The sequence below is a fragment of the Aedes albopictus genome, chromosome 3 (assembly GCF_035046485.1).
Source record: "Aedes albopictus strain Foshan chromosome 3, AalbF5, whole genome shotgun sequence".
Lineage (NCBI taxonomy): Eukaryota > Metazoa > Arthropoda > Insecta > Diptera > Culicidae > Aedes > Aedes albopictus.
The window spans coordinates 39,971,177-39,989,445 of record NC_085138.1 but is presented as its reverse complement, the minus strand read 5'-3'; the positions used below and the strand labels follow the sequence as shown (position 1 = coordinate 39,989,445).

Below are 18,269 nucleotides of genomic sequence, written 5' to 3'. Positions count from 1 at the left end.
ATTTGAACGAACCCTAATGCACATACGTCAACGATCGTTCTATATTAAACACGTCACCGCATTGATCGTTTACACAACCGTGAAAACCGACTTTCCCACGAAAGTTATCGCGCGCTTCTGATTCCGCACTCAATATTCGCGTCCCCATCTCCCTACCGAGAAAACCGACCGATTCACGAAAATAGTCGCGCGTTTCTCACAGTAGTATTAAACTTAGAATATACGGAGAATAATTTTTCAAGCTTAGATAACTATTTTCGAATTATGTATTTTTTTTACTAAGTGTAGTCCTATGTTACCTGTGATCGACAGCCGTTCAGGTACATAATTAAGTCAATTATTTTAAATTAGCTCAATGATAGTTGTGATCTCTAATCACTTTCTTCTAACATGTTATCGCTTCAATATTAGGCCTGAACCAGAGCTATAAGATTAATTTGCAGATATTATAGCCTCATGAAAACGCATTGGTGAAATTACCCCAACTTCTTCTAGTATGTAAAGAATAAAAAAAAACTCGGAATGATCTCACCCAGTTCCATGTCATCGGATGACCGCAACCACTCCTTAACTCCTTCAATTTTCTGCAATACTGTTTGCAACCAAGTGTGCATTCATTTTTATCACTTCACGAGGAAGTACAATGTGCTCCTGCCCCAAACACGTGTCACTTTTCACCTTTTCCTTCGAACAATACAACGCGACCGAGATTTTCATCGCAACTGCCCCAAACACGCGTTATTTTTCACTTTTTCCTTCGAACAATGCCACCCGATCGCCCGTTTTTGATGCCTATCAGTCGCGTCTTGAAAGTGATGTACAAATTACAACTTTACATTCTGAAACAAAGTCTTCGCACTATACATTCCTTTTGTATAGACAAATGCCTACAAGATAAGTCGAGGTGGCCAAAATTTGGTCTGCGTGTTTTAAGAACAGCCCCCTTTGGATTTTTGGTTGGATACCGAGATTTCGGGTTAAAATGATCATTTTTCGCAGTTTTTGGCGCCTAATTTTTGAATAAATTATCGATATGGTTAAACTCAATGTTTTAAAACAAGTACGACCACGGTTTTCATCAGCCAACGAGGTTGAAAATTTTACTGCAAATAGTTTATTATAATAAATATCATTCGAACTAAAAAATCAAATACATTACTTTCGGGGTGAAATCGATCAGTCAGTGAAATTTCTTTGTAAATGCTGAACATATTTTTCCACCTGAATTAACCACTCCAGAATGCGAGAGCTATGCCAATTTTTTACAAGTTTACTAAATCTTCAGTTTTTGCCTTTCTCGTACACCAAGGTGTACCGAAAGGCTAGGGTTTTGGTTCCCTTATTAAGCATGTGACTCCCATTTTCATCCCACGAAAAACAAAGGATTGAAGCGCTGTTTGTTTTGTTTCTTATTTTTGCATTTTTTGTTAGAAGTGAGCACCCATGAAAACAAAAAGAACGGAGTCAATCGGTGCCGTAATCGCTTGATTTCGAATAGGATGAAAATGGGAGCATGAGATTACTGATGGCACACATACCCTATATGTTCACTCCAAAAATGAAATCTTGATAGAACCCCCGGAGGGCAAGTCTTATATACCAATCGATTCAGTTTGACGAGTTGAGATGATGTCTGTGCACGTGTCTGTGTGTGTGTATGTATGTATGTGTGTGTGTGTGTGTGCGTGTGTATGTGTGTATGTGTACAAAAATGTCACCTCACTTTTGGATAGTAAATATCATCCGATTTCAACGCTTCAGGTTTCAATCGACGCGGAATATTGTCCCATTGTTTCCTATTGAAAATGGTTTTAATCGGTCCAGCCGTTCCGGAGTTATGGCCATTTAGGTGTTCCGGACCGGTACCCCAGGAAGGGGCCAGATATGAAATTGCAACAAACCCATGCATGCGACCCATCAAACCACGGCATTTTCGTTCATCTGATGAACGGTAAGCAGGAAAATAGACGAACCGGTAGTGCTCCGGAACCGGTTCCGGGTGTCCCGCCGGAAGTGGCCAAATATAAAAGTGTACCAAACCCATGCATGCGACACATCAAAACGCAGCTTTTTGTATAACCTGATGAACGGTAGACAGGAAAATAGTCTAAGACCATATCTAAACCGGTAGCATACCGGAACCGGTTCCGGGTGTCCCGCTGGAAGTGGCCAAATATAAAAGTGAAACAAACCCATGTATGCGACACATCAAATCACCGCTTTTTCTGTAACCTGATGATTGGTAAACAAGAAAATAGTCTCTGATATCTGATCTGGTAGTGTTCCGGAACGGGTTCCGGGTATCCCGCCGGAAGTGGCCAAATATAAAAGTGAACTAAACCCATGCATGCGACTCATCAAATCGCAGCTTTTTCTTTAACCTGATGAAGGGTAAATAGGAAAATAGTCGTGCACTATATCTGACTGGTAGTGTTACGGAACCGGTTTCGGATCATATCTGAACTGGTAGCATCCCGGAACCAGTTCCTGATGTCGCGCCGGAAGTGGCCTAATTCATACATGCGACACATCAAATCGTAGCCTTTTCGATAACTTGTACGATCAGCAAGAAAATAAGCTAAGCCCACATTAGAAACTACGGATAGTGTTCCGGAAACGGTTCGAGGTGTCTCGCTGAAAGTGGCCGAATGCAAAAACAAACTAAAAAAATATTCGCGACATATCAAATGGCATAAATGCCATTTAAGGTATCCTGATGAACGGTTACAAAGAAAAAATATCCCAGACCATGCTTGGGAGAACTAGTAGTGTCCCGGAATCGGTTCCCGGTGTCCCTCCGGATGTGGTCAAATGTAGAAGGGAACCGAACTCCATGCATGCGCTTCATCAAATCGCGGTTTTTTCGATATGCTGATGAACGGTTATTAAGAAAATCAGCTGAGATTACGTTCCACAACCGGTTTCAGGTGTCCCGCCGGAATTGGTCAAATGTAAAAATGAACCATGTAAATTTTCCGGAACCGGTTAAGAGTGTCCCACTGGAAATGGACATATATAAAAGTGGATCAAACCCATGCTTGCGGTATCAAATCGCTTTTTTGTCAGTAACCTGATGCGTGGAAAATAAGAAAATAGGCACAGTCCACAGAAGTTACCACCGGTAGTGTTTTTAAATCCGGGTAACCTGATTAACAGTTTTCAAAAACTAGTGAACATAAGGTAGTGTTCCGGAATCATTTCCGGGGGTCTCGTAAGCAATACAAAATAGACTGAGTCTACATAAGAGGCTACCGGTGGTGTTACAGAAGCAGCGTTGGGTGCTTGAGCGGAATTACGAAAGTGAACTAAATCAATGCAAGCGATGGATATGTGTAAGAGAACGAAAAACCTAAAAAAACTAAAGCGATCTCATTAAATCACATAATTTTAGATTCCTGAGACGTAAATTTACAGTAGGATGGGTCAACGTTATATGGAAAAATTAAAATTTAAGCGCATCAGCCCCGAACATTCTTTGAAATATTTATTTGCGTCTAAAATTACTGTGCAAAATTTTGATGCGGCTCGCTCTCCCTCTGTAATGTGGTTTATATTTGAATGTGATATAACATTGGCAATTCAAATTACTACATAACAAATTTTACATGGATCTTGTAACCAATGATAACAAAATATAGCATAAAGTGTGCAGATTAAACTTTGTCAAAATGATCTGTGAAAAAGTTAAATCCTGGCTAGTAATTGTCATCTTGGTATGAATCAGCCTCCAGTGAAGATTATCAAGCAGTCAACCAGAGCGTTAATGATTAATCATAAATTTAATCATGATTACTGATTAATGATTAAGATTAATCAAAAATCATTAATCATAATCACAACAATTTATCATTTAATCATTAATCATTAATCTTAATCACACTTCTTTCACAATTTAATCATTAATCAGTAATCATAATCATCAGAAATTTTTTTAATCAATCATTAATCATTTATCATAAAAAATGATTCACCATATAAAATATATGATCCAATTTGTATTAATTTACATGCTGTTCTAAATATTAAAAGCTCTTTTCATGCAGGTTATTTTTATGTATGCACTTTTTTAATGCCCCCCCGGGGCTGTTCCGTATCATCGCTCAAACTACGGCTACAACACGACTTCAACACTACGAAAGCTGTTTTTAAAAACCGGATTAGTCAAGTAGTTTAGTTTTTTTGGATACATTACATTAAGTACAGTCTGTACGGTTTGACTATCGAAGACGGTGTAATAAATAAATAAATATTGTGTATAAGAAAATGTAATAATGACGGTAACTATGGCAACGGCGGCCAGGGAGCGTTTAAAGGGACGAGCAAAGGGAGGTTACAAGGGGTCAAAAAGGGTTTTCGTCGGAGTACAAGGAGATAGCAGGAATTCTTCTTCTTCTGTATGGCTCTACATTTCCACTGGAACTTGGCCTGCCTCTCTTCAACTTAGTGTTCTTTGAACACTTCCACACTTATTAATTGAAGGGCTTTCTTTGCTAGCCATTGCAAGATGTTTATTGTGAGGCAAGCACAATGATACACTATGCCCAGGGAGTCAAGAAAATTTTCCCTACCGGAACGGAAATCGAACCTGCCGTCTCCGGATTGGCGATCCATAGCCTAACTACTGGTCAAATGGAGACCCCAGGATAGGATAGGAGTGTTGCAAGGGGGTACCAGGAGATCTCAGCAGCGTTTAAGTGAGTTTCATGGTCCACTTAGGGGGCTTCAGGGATTCTAGGAGGTCTCAGGAGTGCTTCAGGGGGTCTCAGAGGCGTTTTAGGGAATCCCATGGGGATTGCAGGGGTCCTCAGGGGGGGGGGTCCAGGGGAGTTCTGGCAGGCAGGCCCGTGCGCAGAAAAGGCGTCAAGGGAGGGATTTTTCCTAATTTTAGCAAAGGGCGGAGGGGCGCCTAGTGTATGGAACATCGGCAATGGGAAGGGTTTAACCCCCAAAACCCCTCCCTTGTGCATGGGCTTGCTGGCAGGTCTCAAGGACGTTTCACTAGGAGGTACCAGGGGCGTCGCACTAGGGGGTATCAGGGTGTACCAGGAGGTCCTAGGGGCGTTTAATGGAGTCTCAAGGGGATCCTGGAGGTCTCATGGGCATTCCGTAGGATTCAGGGGCTTTCATGGGGCACCTTGAGATCTCAGAGGCATTTTAAGGGAGTTTTAGGGGCCTTCAGGGGCAATTCAGAGGATCTCTGAATTCAGGGAGTTGCAGGAGCGTTTTAGGAAGTCTTAGAGGCGTTTCAGGAGATCCAAAGGATTTTCAGGGGTCATCTGGAGGTCAGGTCGGGCCCTGGCAACATGAATTTAGTTTTAGTGGATTTCGAAGGCACTGCAGGAAGTTCCAGAGATTCTTCGGGGCGTTTCAGAGGCGTTACGCAAGCGTTTTTGGGGATTTCGGAGTGTCTCAGGAGCATAACATGTTATAGACAGGGTTTGAAGGGGATTTTGGGGGCATTTAGGAAGTTTCAGAGGATTCTTAGCGGGTTTTGTTTGCGTTACGGAGGTGTTTTCGATGGTTTTAGAGGGTCTCAGGTGCGTTCATGGGGTTTATGGGTGTTTTAGGGGAATTTCGGAGGCATTTCAGGAAGCTTCAGATGGTTTTTGGCGAGTTTTAGAGGCGTTATATAGGCGTTTTCGGTGCTTTCGGAGGGTCTCAGATGAATTACATGGGGTTCAGGGGATTTTGGGGGGATTTTTGAGGCGTTTCAGGAAATTTCATAGGATTTTCAGAGACATCTTCATGAAAACCCTTGAAACGCCCTCGAAATGCCACGAAACGCACTTGAAACCTCCATAATCTCATTGAAATGTCCATGAAATTCCCGTAATCCATTTGGAATGTCTCTGAAATTCCAAAATTTTCCTGAAACCCCCTGATATGACTTGCAATGCCTCGAAACGCCCCTGAAACCTCCGCCTTTAAAATCTTCATAATCAATTTTAAAAAAACTCAAACCCCTTGAAACGCCCCTAAAATTCTCTGAAATACCTCTAAAATGCCATTTATATTATTGAAATCAAGGGCGTTCACTTCAAATGATCCTGAAATCCCCTGAAACAACCCCCTGAAACGCTCCTGAAGACCCTTGGAACCCCCTTTTATTGGGTTTCGGGGAGCTCCCTGGAAATCCCCTTGGCCCCATCTCAAATGCCCAAGAGGTCTTGTTCACGCGAACTAGATTCCCTCATAAATTCCTGACTTAATTTATGCACAAATTTTCCTCTTTTTTGCCCGTTTCAATTAATACACTCCCAGCCAATGGTAAAAAGAGGAGGTTTCAGAGTAATTCCCTTTAACACGCTAAGTACCGACAGGCAAAAAAACGTGGAACTGTTTTTTTGCACATCCATATCTCAGCAGTTAGAGAACCAAATTTCAATCTTTTTGCGTTAACGGAATCCTACACTATCCTAGAGAGGTGTAGTGAAAGCCGATTGGAATTCCATGCAGCTTCCGGTGAGAACCAGGCGAAAACATTAGTTCCACATTTTTAACTTCTTCCGGTTCCGTTTTGTTCCAGGATTGGTTGTGAGTACCATGTCTTTGTAGCTAATTCTTTCGGAACCTCGAAAAGATAGCAACATTCTGTCTTCGGCAAAGTTGTTCAGAACAACAACCACTTCCTGGTGATGGATTTTATAGTTCCGAATTTCCCCACCACGTGGCGCTAGTGTACATAGCTACTTCCGGTATGACTTTGGAGGGATATAGCACGAGATTGAAGCCAGATAGGAAGATGCGATCTTCGGCAAAGTTGTTCAGGACTACGAGTACTTCCAGGTCATGAAAAGCATAGTTTAAAATTTCACCACCACGTGGCGCTACTGTACATAGTGACTTCCGGTACGACTTTGGTGGGATATAGCACGAGATTGAAGCCAGATAGGAAGATGCGATCTTCGGTAAAGTTGTTCAGGACTACAAGTACTTCCAGTTCCGAACGTCACGTGGCGCTAGTTTACATACTAATCTCCGGTACGAATTTGATGAGGTATTGCACGATCTTCAAGTCTGATAGGAAGGCAAAATTGTTCAGGACTACGAGCACTACCGAGTTTGAAATTTCACCACCACGTTTTGATAGTATACAAAAAAAAAACGATTTTTAAGAGCTATGCAAGAGAAATTTAGGCCAGATTGGGACTTCTCTGACTCACTCGAAGGATTGTTCTGGCAATTTATCTAGCTATTTGTATGGGAATTCCTCAAGGAAATTCCGACAAGGAATTTCCTCAGGGTTGGTCCTGGGATTTTTTATGATGTATTTGAGAATTTTATTAGGGATTTTTGTCCCACAGATTCCTACTGGAATTTCTTTAGAATTTTATTCAAACATTTCTCCAGTGATTCTTCTGGAATAAACTCACCTATTCATTACGTCTCCAGGAATTCCTCCGAATATTTTTCAAAGCATTCCTCCAGCAACTCCTCAAAATATTGTTCAAGAAATTCCTCCTCCAAGGATTCCTGTGAATATTTATTCGTGGAATTCCCAAAGGAATTTATGCAGTCGTTATTACTAAAATTCCTCACGGACACCCTTCAAGTATCCCTCCAGAGATTCCAGCTGAATTTTTTTCCAGTAAATAAATTGCTTCTGGAATTTTTTGAAATATTCTTCCATGAATTTTTCAACAAATAGTTAAGTAATTCATACAAAGATTTTTCCGGCTATTCGAAAAATTCTTCGAAATTTCACCAAGAATTCTTTGGGATTTCTTAGAGATTGCTTCGGAAATGCCTCCCAAGATTCCTTTGAATATCCATTCTCCTGCGATTTCTTTGTCAAATTCTTCCAGGAATTCTATCGGGATTTCTCTAGTGATATTTTGGAAATTTCTTTAGCGGTCCTTTCTGGATTATTTCCAAGATTTCTTTCGGGAAATCATCTGGGTGATTCCATTTGGGATCCTTGAGTATTGATTTGCAAATCTTTCCAGGGATTCAGGAGATTTTCCAGTGATATCTTCAAAAATTCACCCAAGCATCCCATGCAACACACATGTTATATAAGAGTTACGACAGCGCAAGTTTTGGTTGTATAGAAGTTTATTTTACGTAATTCCAACATTGTGTTGGAATAACGTCAAATAAACTTCTATATAACCAAAACTTACGCTGCCGTAATTAATATATAACATGTGTGTTGCTTGGGATACATTTATATTTTCTACAGGGAATTTTTAACAGGGATTCTGGAGTTCGTCTAGATCCCCGTTTGTATTTTCCTTCATGAACCCAACTTCTAACGCTTTCTTTCCCCAAGGATTTCTTCAGAAATTCCTCCGGAGCTTGAAAACTGCAGCGATTTCATTTCAAATCACTCCGGAGCTTTTATCTGCGATTTATTTACGATAAATTTTAGAAGTTCTTTCAGAGATTCATTATGATACTCCCGAATTTAGGAAAAAAATTTAGTGATGCTTTCGGAATATGTTTTGCAGGGATTACTACGTATTTTTTCCTAGAGTTCGTTCACGAAGTCTTCGAAAGATTCCTTCAGAAATTTATGCAGTGATTTATTTGGAAATTCCTCTCCAGAGTGGCGCTGTTGATCGCACCCCTTTATTTGCGGATGGTCATGGGTTTGATATATTATTCTGGATAATAAATATATAGTTGGAGCCAGAAATTTATTTGAATATCTTTGCTAAAACTTGTGTGAATCATCATTATGAGAATATCTTTCTAAAGTTTACATTTTTCACGAAACAAAAATCTTCCATGAGATCAAAGCTTTTGAGATAATTATACTAAAACCTTATTTCTACTTGAACTGAATCTCTTAGAGAAACGACTTGGGCATTCGTGGAAAGTATTTCTGTAGATATTCTTGAGGAATATTCTCCAAGTGGTCCTGAAATGATCCTTGAACGTGGGAGCTAGACTCGTACCTTTCTATCTGGCTTCAATCTTGTGATACATCTCACTGAAGACGTATCGGAAGTCACTATGTACACTAGCATCACGTGGTGGTGGAATTGGGACCTATGTTCTTCATGACCTGGAAGTACTCGTAGTCATGAACAACATTTCCGTAGATCACACCTTCCTATCTGGCTTCATTCTAATGATATAGTGCCACGAGGCGGTGTTAGTCGGAACTATGCTCTTCATTACTTGGAAGTACTCACAGTTCTGAACAACTTTGCCGAACATCGCACCTTTCTGTCTGGCTTAAATCTCGTGCTATATCCCACCAAAGTCGTACCGGAAGTAACTATGTACACTAGCGCCACGTTGTTGTGAAATTCTGAACCATGCCCTTCATGACCTGGAAGTACTCGTAGTCCTGAACAACTTTGCCGAAGATCGCATCTTCCTATCTGGCTTCAATCTCGTGCTATATCCCACCAAGTTCATACCGGAACTAGCTATGTACACAAGTGGCTCTTGGTGGTGAAAGTCCGAACTATGCTCTTCATGACCTGGAAGTACCTGTAGTCCTGAACAACTTTGTCGAAGATCGCATCTTCCTATCTGGCTTAAATCTTGTGATATATCTCACCAAAGTCGTACCGGAAGTAAGTATGTACACTAGCGCAACGTGGTAGTGAAATTCTTAACTATGCTCTTCATGGCCTAGAAGTACTCGTAGTCCTGAACAACTTTGGCTGAGATCGCATCTTCCTATCTGGCTTCAATCTCGTGCTATATCCCACCAAAGTCGTACCGGAAGTAACTATGTACACTAGTGGCACGTGGTGGTGAAATTCGGAACTATGCTCTTGATGACCTGGAAGTACTCGTAGTCCTGAACAACTTTGTCGAAGATCGCATCTTCCTATCTGGCTTTAATCTCATGATATATCCCTCCAAATTCATACTGGAAGTAGCTATGTACACTAGCGCCACGTGGTGGTGAAATTTTGAACTATGCTCTTCATGACCTGGAAGTACTCGTTGTGCTGAACAACTTTGCCGAAGATCGCACCTCCCTATCTGGCTTTAATCTCGTGCTATATCCCAACAAAGTCGTACCGGAAGTCACTTTAATCTCATGATATATCCCTCCAAATTCATACCGGAAGTAGCTATGTACACTAGCGCCACGTGGTGGTGAAATTTTGAACTATGCTCTTCATGACCTGGAAGTAGTCGTAGTCCTGAACAACTTTGCCGAAGATCGGATCTTCCTATCTGGCTTCAACCTCGTGCTATATCTCACAAAAGTCATACCGGAAGTAGCCACGTACACTAGCGCCACGTGGTGGTGAAATTCCTAACGATGCGCTTCATGAACTGGAAGTACTCGTAGTCCTGTACAACTTTGCCGAAGATCGCATCTTCCTATCTGGCTGCAATCTCGTGCTATATCCCACCAAAGTCGTACCGGAAGTCACTATGTACACTAGCGCCACGTAGTGGTGAAATTTTGAACTATGTTCTACATGGCCTAGAAATACTCGTTGTCCTGAACAACTTTGCAGAAGATCGCATCTTCCAATCTGGCTTCAATCTCGCGCTATATCCCTCCAAAGTCATACCAGAAGTAGCCACGTACACTAGCGCCACGTGGTGGTAAAATTCCGAACTATGCGCTTCATGAACTGAAAGTACTCGTAGTCCTGAACAACTTTGCCGAAGATCACATCTTCCTATCTGGCTTCAATTTCGTGCTATATCCCACCAAAGTCGTACCGGAAGTCACTTTGTACACTAGCGCCACGTGGTGGTGAAATTTTGAACTATGCTCTTCATGACCTGGAAGTACTCGTAGTCCTGAACAACTTTGCCGAAGATCGCATCTTCCTATCTGGCTTCAATCTCGTGCTATATCCCACCAAAGTCGTACCGGAAGTGACTATGTACACTAGCGCCACGTGGTGGGGAAATTCGGAACTATAAAATCCATCACCAGGAAGTGGTTGTTGTTCTGAACAACTTTGCCGAAGACAGAATGTTGCTATCTTTTCGAGGTTCCGAAAGAATTAGCTACAAAGACATGGTACTCACAACCAATCCTGGAACAAAACGGAACCGGAAGAAGTTGAAAATGTGGAACTAATGTTTTCGCCTGGTTCTCACCGGAAGCTGCATGGAATTCCAATCGGCTTTCACTACACCTCTCTAGGATAGTGTAGGATTCCGTTAACGCAAAAAGGTTGAAATTTGGTTCACTAACTGCTGAGATATGGATGTGCAAAAAAATTAGTTCCACGTTTTTTTGCCTGTCGGTACTTTACGTTACAAAAACCCTGTTGGTATAAGCAGTGTTAAAAAAAAAATCTCCAATACAGTGTTACTTCTTAAGGCTAGTTTCTACTTAGTACAAAAAGATAGTAAGGGTCAAGTCTGTAATGATTCTGCTTCGAAATTACTTGAGCGGTTCACAGATGGCAAGAAAAATGTAACACCGTTAACATCTCCCATGCAATTCAAATAGAGCTGTCACTTTTCCTTCGGAGAATAGTCCACTCTATTTTTCCGTAAGGCAAAGTTATGCTTCCCCCCATACTAGATCAGATGTCAAAAGTACTTGCGGGAAAAGGAGGAATTCTACTTAAGCGCTGTACTTGAGAACAGAAAATTTAGCTTCACCTTTGTAAATTCAAATATATTTTAAATATCTCAAATCTAGTCGATCATTAATAATTTCCAATTTTGTGATTGTTTAATCATGATTAATCATGATTATTAATCAATAAGCCATCTTTAATCATTAATCATAATCACTTATCATAGATGAAACTAAATTTAATCGATAATCATAATCAATAATCATCCTAAAAACTAAATTAATCATTAATCTCAATCATTAATCACATAATTTGGAAGTATAATCATCAATGATTAATCATGATTAAATTTTTGCTTAATCCAACTAAAAGGTCTGATACTTTCGGCTCTGTCCATACGTTGAACATAACGTAGGAATAAGTGCCCCAATTCGATGATGACCTTGAATTTCTAAATAAAGTATTCTCATGATTCAGAAATTCGTAGGTGGTACAGTCCCAGATGGCTGTTATGAGCATTTCCTCCATCTCGTCCGTTACCAAAGCACAGAGATTTGGGCCCCAAACTTTGGGGCTGATCACTGACTCTAAGGCAAGATTGATTGCGTCGACGGAAAGATTATTAGTACATATTCGACGAGAAAGGCACTATCACCACTAGGTGGATTAATCTGGGTTTTTAACTTTAAAGTTCAATAAATCTTTAGAAAACGCCTTAAAGTATGCAATTTCCTTACTAACCATACGATTACCTCCTAAAAGTTTGATTTTATGCATAAATTTGAATATTTAAAGAGTTTTTGATGACGAAATCGGGTTTAGCGAATAATTGGCAGCTAGAAACATTCATTCGAATATTCATTTCATGTGCGTTACATCTACGGTAACAAATGTTTAAAAGTGTCTTTTGAAGTTTGCCCAACACGCAGTTTCGGAAAATATTGAATTTAATTTAGAAAAATGTGACTAATTGTGTGTAAAACATGTAAACTCATCATTCAATAACCCTTGATCCAGATCATGGTAATTTTGTACAAAATGTTTAAATTTAAAGTTTTAATTTTAACAAATCAAAATGGCCCTCACGATGATCAATTTCACCCTAAATCACGGTACTGGTCAGATTTATGTAATTCTACTGTAGATTAATAACGAGAATCTCGAAGTTTTGTTTTGCACTGGTTCTCGTAGATGGCAAATCCATGTTACGAACATTGACACATGACTTACAAGATTTTTAGTAATTCTACTTAAGATTCCTAGAGAACTCATATGGTGATCCGACGTAGATTCTTCATGGGCAAAACTTTAGTAAGATGCTAGCCGAATTCCCTTTGAAATTTTCATTGATGTTCTCGAATGGAAAGCTGCTTATTGGATTTCTTATGATACCTAGGCAAGATGCTAGCACACACAAACAGACGTCTCACTCTAGTCACTTCTCATAGCCCCACTTTAAAACGGGTAGTTTTAAAACTCAGTAGGTTGTAAATCGCTCACTCACAGCGCTAGCAAAGTATTCGCCCCTGATTCCCCACCTACTCAGCGGTATGCGAAAAGAGCATGATTAGGATTGGGCGATTATGTTTCCTTGCCGATGGTTTCAATCGCCATTTGTTCCAAGTAATACGTCTGTTTGTCTGTGATGCTAGGTCAGTTTAATTGCTAAAAAGAACAGGAAAATAGCTCCGGATTCACATGACAACATAATAATTTCCCCCTGCAGTGTCGTTGAACTTTGATGTCACTACTCGGCTAAAAAAAATCATTCCACATCCTCTCGGAGACAGCTGCATCTTGACCGGTTATTAGAAGTTCAAGACCATGGATTCGTTGCCAAAACGTCTTTCCCATCTCAGTCACTCCCTCTACGAACTGACACGATCAGAAGGTAGGAATTGAAGTAGGTAGGGGAACGAAGCCCAAAATGCCAAGATGGGGTAAAAGGGCCCAACTCATTAAATCATTCCTCGATGTGATTTGACCATTACTATAGGTGAATGGTGTCTTGATATGTTTACATAAAACATTCTTCTTGAAGCTAGGCCGCCATACCCATGGAAAATCTTTCGATTTCCCAATGAAAACTGGCAACTTCCGGGTTTTCGTGCTTGCAATTAAGGTTTTCTGGTGATTTTATTACCGGCCAAGTGTTTCCAAGCAGATTCAGACACACATGGAGGCGCATGGTTGTTGATGTCTATGCTTTTCATGTTAGGGGTCATTCAAATATCACGACCATCGTTTAGCGGGGAGAGGGGTGACACTCCATGTATTGAGCATACGAAAAAAAGCGGACCAGAGGAGCAAAGGGAGTCAGAAATGCCCGAAAAATGATGGACGTAATTTTTGAACGGTTTCATCAAGTGGCATCTTACTCCATGGCAGATGGCCTTTTTGCACCACTTCCGTTTTACGAACCAGTTTTTGAAATCGCTATAAATCGATGAAAATGCATTAGTTTAGTGAATATTTTTGCTGAAGTATCGAGCAAATATTGTCTAGTTGCTGTTAACACTTTGAAAGCCTAGTAAACGAAGCTATTTATCATTGAAAACGATGAAAGTTTGAAAAATGGCATATTACCCCACTTTCCCCTACTGCTGCCACTGGGGTGAGCAGTATCTAGGGCACCATGCAGGGTGAAATGGTCCAATGTGAAAGGCAAAATAAACATATCTAGGCCAGTTTTATTCTCATATTTTATTCCTTTATGTTCTCGAAATAGTACTATTAGTAGAATATAAGTAATTATCCTCATTTTGGGGCAAAAGGAATCAAAATTGACAGCAGGAGAACGGATATACCGTTTAATGAAGTTCAAAAACCCCGGTGTAGAAGTGCGTGGAATGTGTCTTATGATCTTGATGGAGACGCATGGTCGCTCATGGTGCCGGATGAAACAATGTATTAAGAATGAATAATAAGAAGGAAATTAATAATATAATCCGGAGGAGCATTTTTGAGCATTCTCGCATCTATGTAGTAATAACTCAACCGATGATGAAGTGTGATCGCACGATATGGAGCAACCTGGTCACTTGATCGCGTTCAGTCACCGATTCTCACCATCAATTTAGGCTTATCAAAAACGTGATAGCTACAAGGTAGAAATGATTGCTACTTGCCTTTGATCAAAACCGCTGCCCCTTGTCGTTGTGGGTTGCGTCCCTAACCTTATGAAACAAACGGCGTTCCGAAATCTGAAAGAGAAAAGTAGGTATACCAAAATGAAATAGACATTGAGCCACGGCACATCATCATCACGCACAGGCCTACTATAGGCCTCGGTGAGCAAGTATAGGGAGACCTCGAATAGATGCCATTACGCAAGCACAAAACATCTCGCCAAAGGGGTCAACGACCGCCGACAATGCAAGACCGTGCTTACTGGTTGCTCCACAACCAAAAAAGCAAAAAAAAAACGGCAGCTGACATTTGCCAAAAAATAACTATGCGCGGCCGACGAGCAGAAGCAGAAACAGAGGGCTACGCATGGAGGAGAGGCAATGAAGCCCATATTAAGTAATAGAAAGGCCCCTTCCGAGATGAATCTGCCTCTCGCTCCTCGGGGTCGGACGGCGATCGGAACGGAGCGTTGCCGAAATTGGACCCCGAATTCGACACCTGGCGGTCAACGACCTCCGAATTTAGCATATGCGGTTGGGTATGTTTTGCAATACTATACATACTGCTGGCTTCATGAGCAGCAATGTTCGCGATCCGGTTTCGCTACTGGCACTTCCCTTTCGCTTTTATTGCAATCATTTTTTCTCGTGTGAAGGCATTCCAAATGGAATAAGAGAATGAAAGCATAAATGATAGAACTATAATAGTTCTTTTATCATTATTATTGTTATTATTTTCTTTTCAAATGAATCATGAATCACAGTACTTGGTGTTACAATCTAAAAAAAAAAACGAATGGGTTGTTGTGAATATCACATGATTGTAAGGTTGTCATTAAATAATCGAGTTTTTATGCTGGTTAATTACCAAACTTGAGTTTGTTGAGCTTTACGATAAGATACACATTAGGCCAAAAAAATCTCATTTCCATCTTTTGTCACTGGGCTGCAGAACGGTGAGTCGATAAGGAGAGCGTCCAACATAGCTCTGGTCCTCACAAGTCCCTACCTCATGCATCCATGGGTCAATCGATGAGCTAAGACTTCGGTGCTTAGCTGGTAATGCAGCCGTGCAGCCTGGGTACTGTTGTCGCTCTGACTTCAGCTAAATGAGGAGGTACGTCTTTTCACCAATGAGGTGCGGCTCAAACAGCGTCTGTTCCGGCATCCAGAGGCTGAGTATGAAATGCTCTTCCATCGGAAGCTATACCTAAGGTGGCAGCCCCACGATGATGGATATGGGACCTTGGGCCAACAACCTACTGTTTCCGAAACCCAAAAAAGCGTTACAGAAACCGAAAATGAAAGATTACGAACTGATTCGACGGCAACGACTTTTAGCGCGACACAACGGACAATAATTGGAACTTGGAATGTAATAACCCTACAGGGTAAACTGGCACAACTAGCCAATGAGACATGCCGTATGAAGCTTGAGATCCTAGGACTGAGCGAAGTCCGTTGACCGAACTTTGGAGAACACAGATTGGCATCGGGTCAAATTCTGCTATACTCTGGCCTACGAGGCGAACACGCACCTCACCATCGTGGAGTTGGTTTCCCGCTCAGCGCTTACGCCCACGCTGCGCTGATGAAGTGGGAACCTAATAATGAGAGGATAATTGTAGCCAGATTAAGAACGGGCTCGACAACTTACCATGGTCCAATGTTACGCGAGAACCGATGCTGCCGAATTGCAAGACACAGAGAACTTTTACAGTCAATGGAATGCTGTCGTGGATAAGATTCCAAAACAGGATATCATGGGCAACTTCAACACGAATGTTGGTTCCGACAACTCGGACTATGAGCACGTCATGGGAGGCCATGGTCTCGGAGAAATGAGCGAGAACGGTGAGCTATTTGCAGAGCTTTATGGAAATAATGACATGGTTATTGGGGGATCGCACTTTCCTCATAGACCAGTGAACAAAGTGACATGGGTTTCCTATGATGGTGGTACGGAAAATCAAATAGACCACATCTGCATCAGCCGAAAATGGAGACGGAGCCTTCTTGATGGACGGTTCAAACGTAGCGCTGAAATTGCGTCTGCCAATCATCTTCTAATCGGCGAGGTACGCCTCAAAAACGCCTTCATCGCCACCAGCGAGAACAATTGAGCTTCGCACCCAGAGAAAGCAGTGGATCACAGATGATACCTGGAGGAAAATAGAAGAGCGAAGGAACGGCAAAGCCGCGATAGAGCGAGCGAAAATACGAGGAGCTAAAGCCGTGGCCCGTCAGCGCTATTCGGCTCTCGAGAAGGAAATGAAACGCTCATGTAGACGGGACAAAGAGCGTGGGCAGACACCCTAGCCGACGAAGGCAAGAAAGCCGCAAATATCGGCGACACTCGTCTCCTCTATGATGTCTCACGTTGCCTTAGTGAGACTAAGATGAATGTACGATGCCAGTGAAAGACACGTCTGGACAGTTACTGACCGACCCGGCTGACCAGTTGAAACGCTGGTTCGAGCACTTTGGAAACCTTTTTCACGCCATCAACACCTCAGCATGATCCACCAAGGATTCGATGCATTACCCGTGTAAATACCGAAGCTCCATCAGTCCAAGAGATAGAAACAGCCATCCGTAGCATCCCAGGTAACAATTTGATACTGTACAAGAGTTTTTCCAACTATTTTATAGCAACTTTCATTTAGAGAAAAGCTGAGCACAAGAGTTTTAATCATTTATTCAGCCCCTAAACATCTAGTTTTGGTGATTTTATTCACCCTTTAGCTGATTTGAGGTTCATTGAAAAGCTGATTGAAGGCTTAATATGCGCTTAATTAGCAAACAATCAAATTTATGTATTAGGCCGATGCAAATATTATTTTTCTTTTATGTCCGAGACCTCTTATCAGGTACGAGGGGGGGGGACAAAAATAAATAAGGAACAAACAAAAAAAACTATTGAAAAATTAAAAATTTTACCAACTATTGAAAAAATATTTTTCAACTATTGAAAATTAGTTGCTTGTAAAAAACAATTCTATTGAAAGAGGAGTCATGGGACGCCATGTTTTTTTTTCGCCCCTTCAATATTTTGGGATTTTTGAAGGGGGGGGGGGATGACATAAAACAAATTATATATTTGCATCGGCCTTATGTTTAAATAAAAAAAAAACACGTTCGTAATTATATCTACCGTTTGCGCCATTTTATTTCCGGAAGAGATCTTTAGGAATGTAGAAATTAATATATGGCAAAACTGGGAATGAACACGGACCTCCTGATTTACAGTCACTCATCTTAGTACCTACACCACACACAATTGTATAGGTATCCTCGAACACGAAAGCATTCCTTGTTGTATCTGAATAATCAAGAACATGAGCTGAACTAAGCCTGCATTGAGGATAAAGAAGCGATGTGAACTCTAGTCTAGTCTAGTCTACACATAAACATCCATTCATTGAAAGAATCCTGGAAAATGATAGAATCGATTAATTCCACCATTTGTCTTGTCATTATTAATGTTTGCAGTACATCGGGAATGCATTACAAGCATTAAAGCGGCCAGGCACGATGCTAAGAAAGTTAATGTCACCCCTTGGTCCTTCGCTTCCTGGGATGGAACACAGGTATTTGGTCCGTGTCCTGGCCCTAATGCACATAACATAAGTGGAACTCTGGCTCAAAAAGTTGATGCCTTTCCGAGTTCGTACGC

The 18,269-nt window shown here is 41.2% G+C and overlaps 1 protein-coding gene across 1 annotated transcript in view; it reads right to left on the bottom strand.

Annotated features, from left to right (window-relative positions):
* Positions 1–14,719, bottom strand: part of LOC109415725 (transport and Golgi organization protein 2) — a 118,810-nt gene extending 104,091 nt beyond the window's left edge. The window contains exon 1 of the mRNA XM_062859148.1: positions 14,594–14,719. The gene's annotated coding sequence lies outside the window, so the exon portion shown is untranslated. The remainder of the gene's footprint in view (positions 1–14,593) is intronic.
* Positions 14,720–18,269: the final 3,550 nt, after the last annotated feature.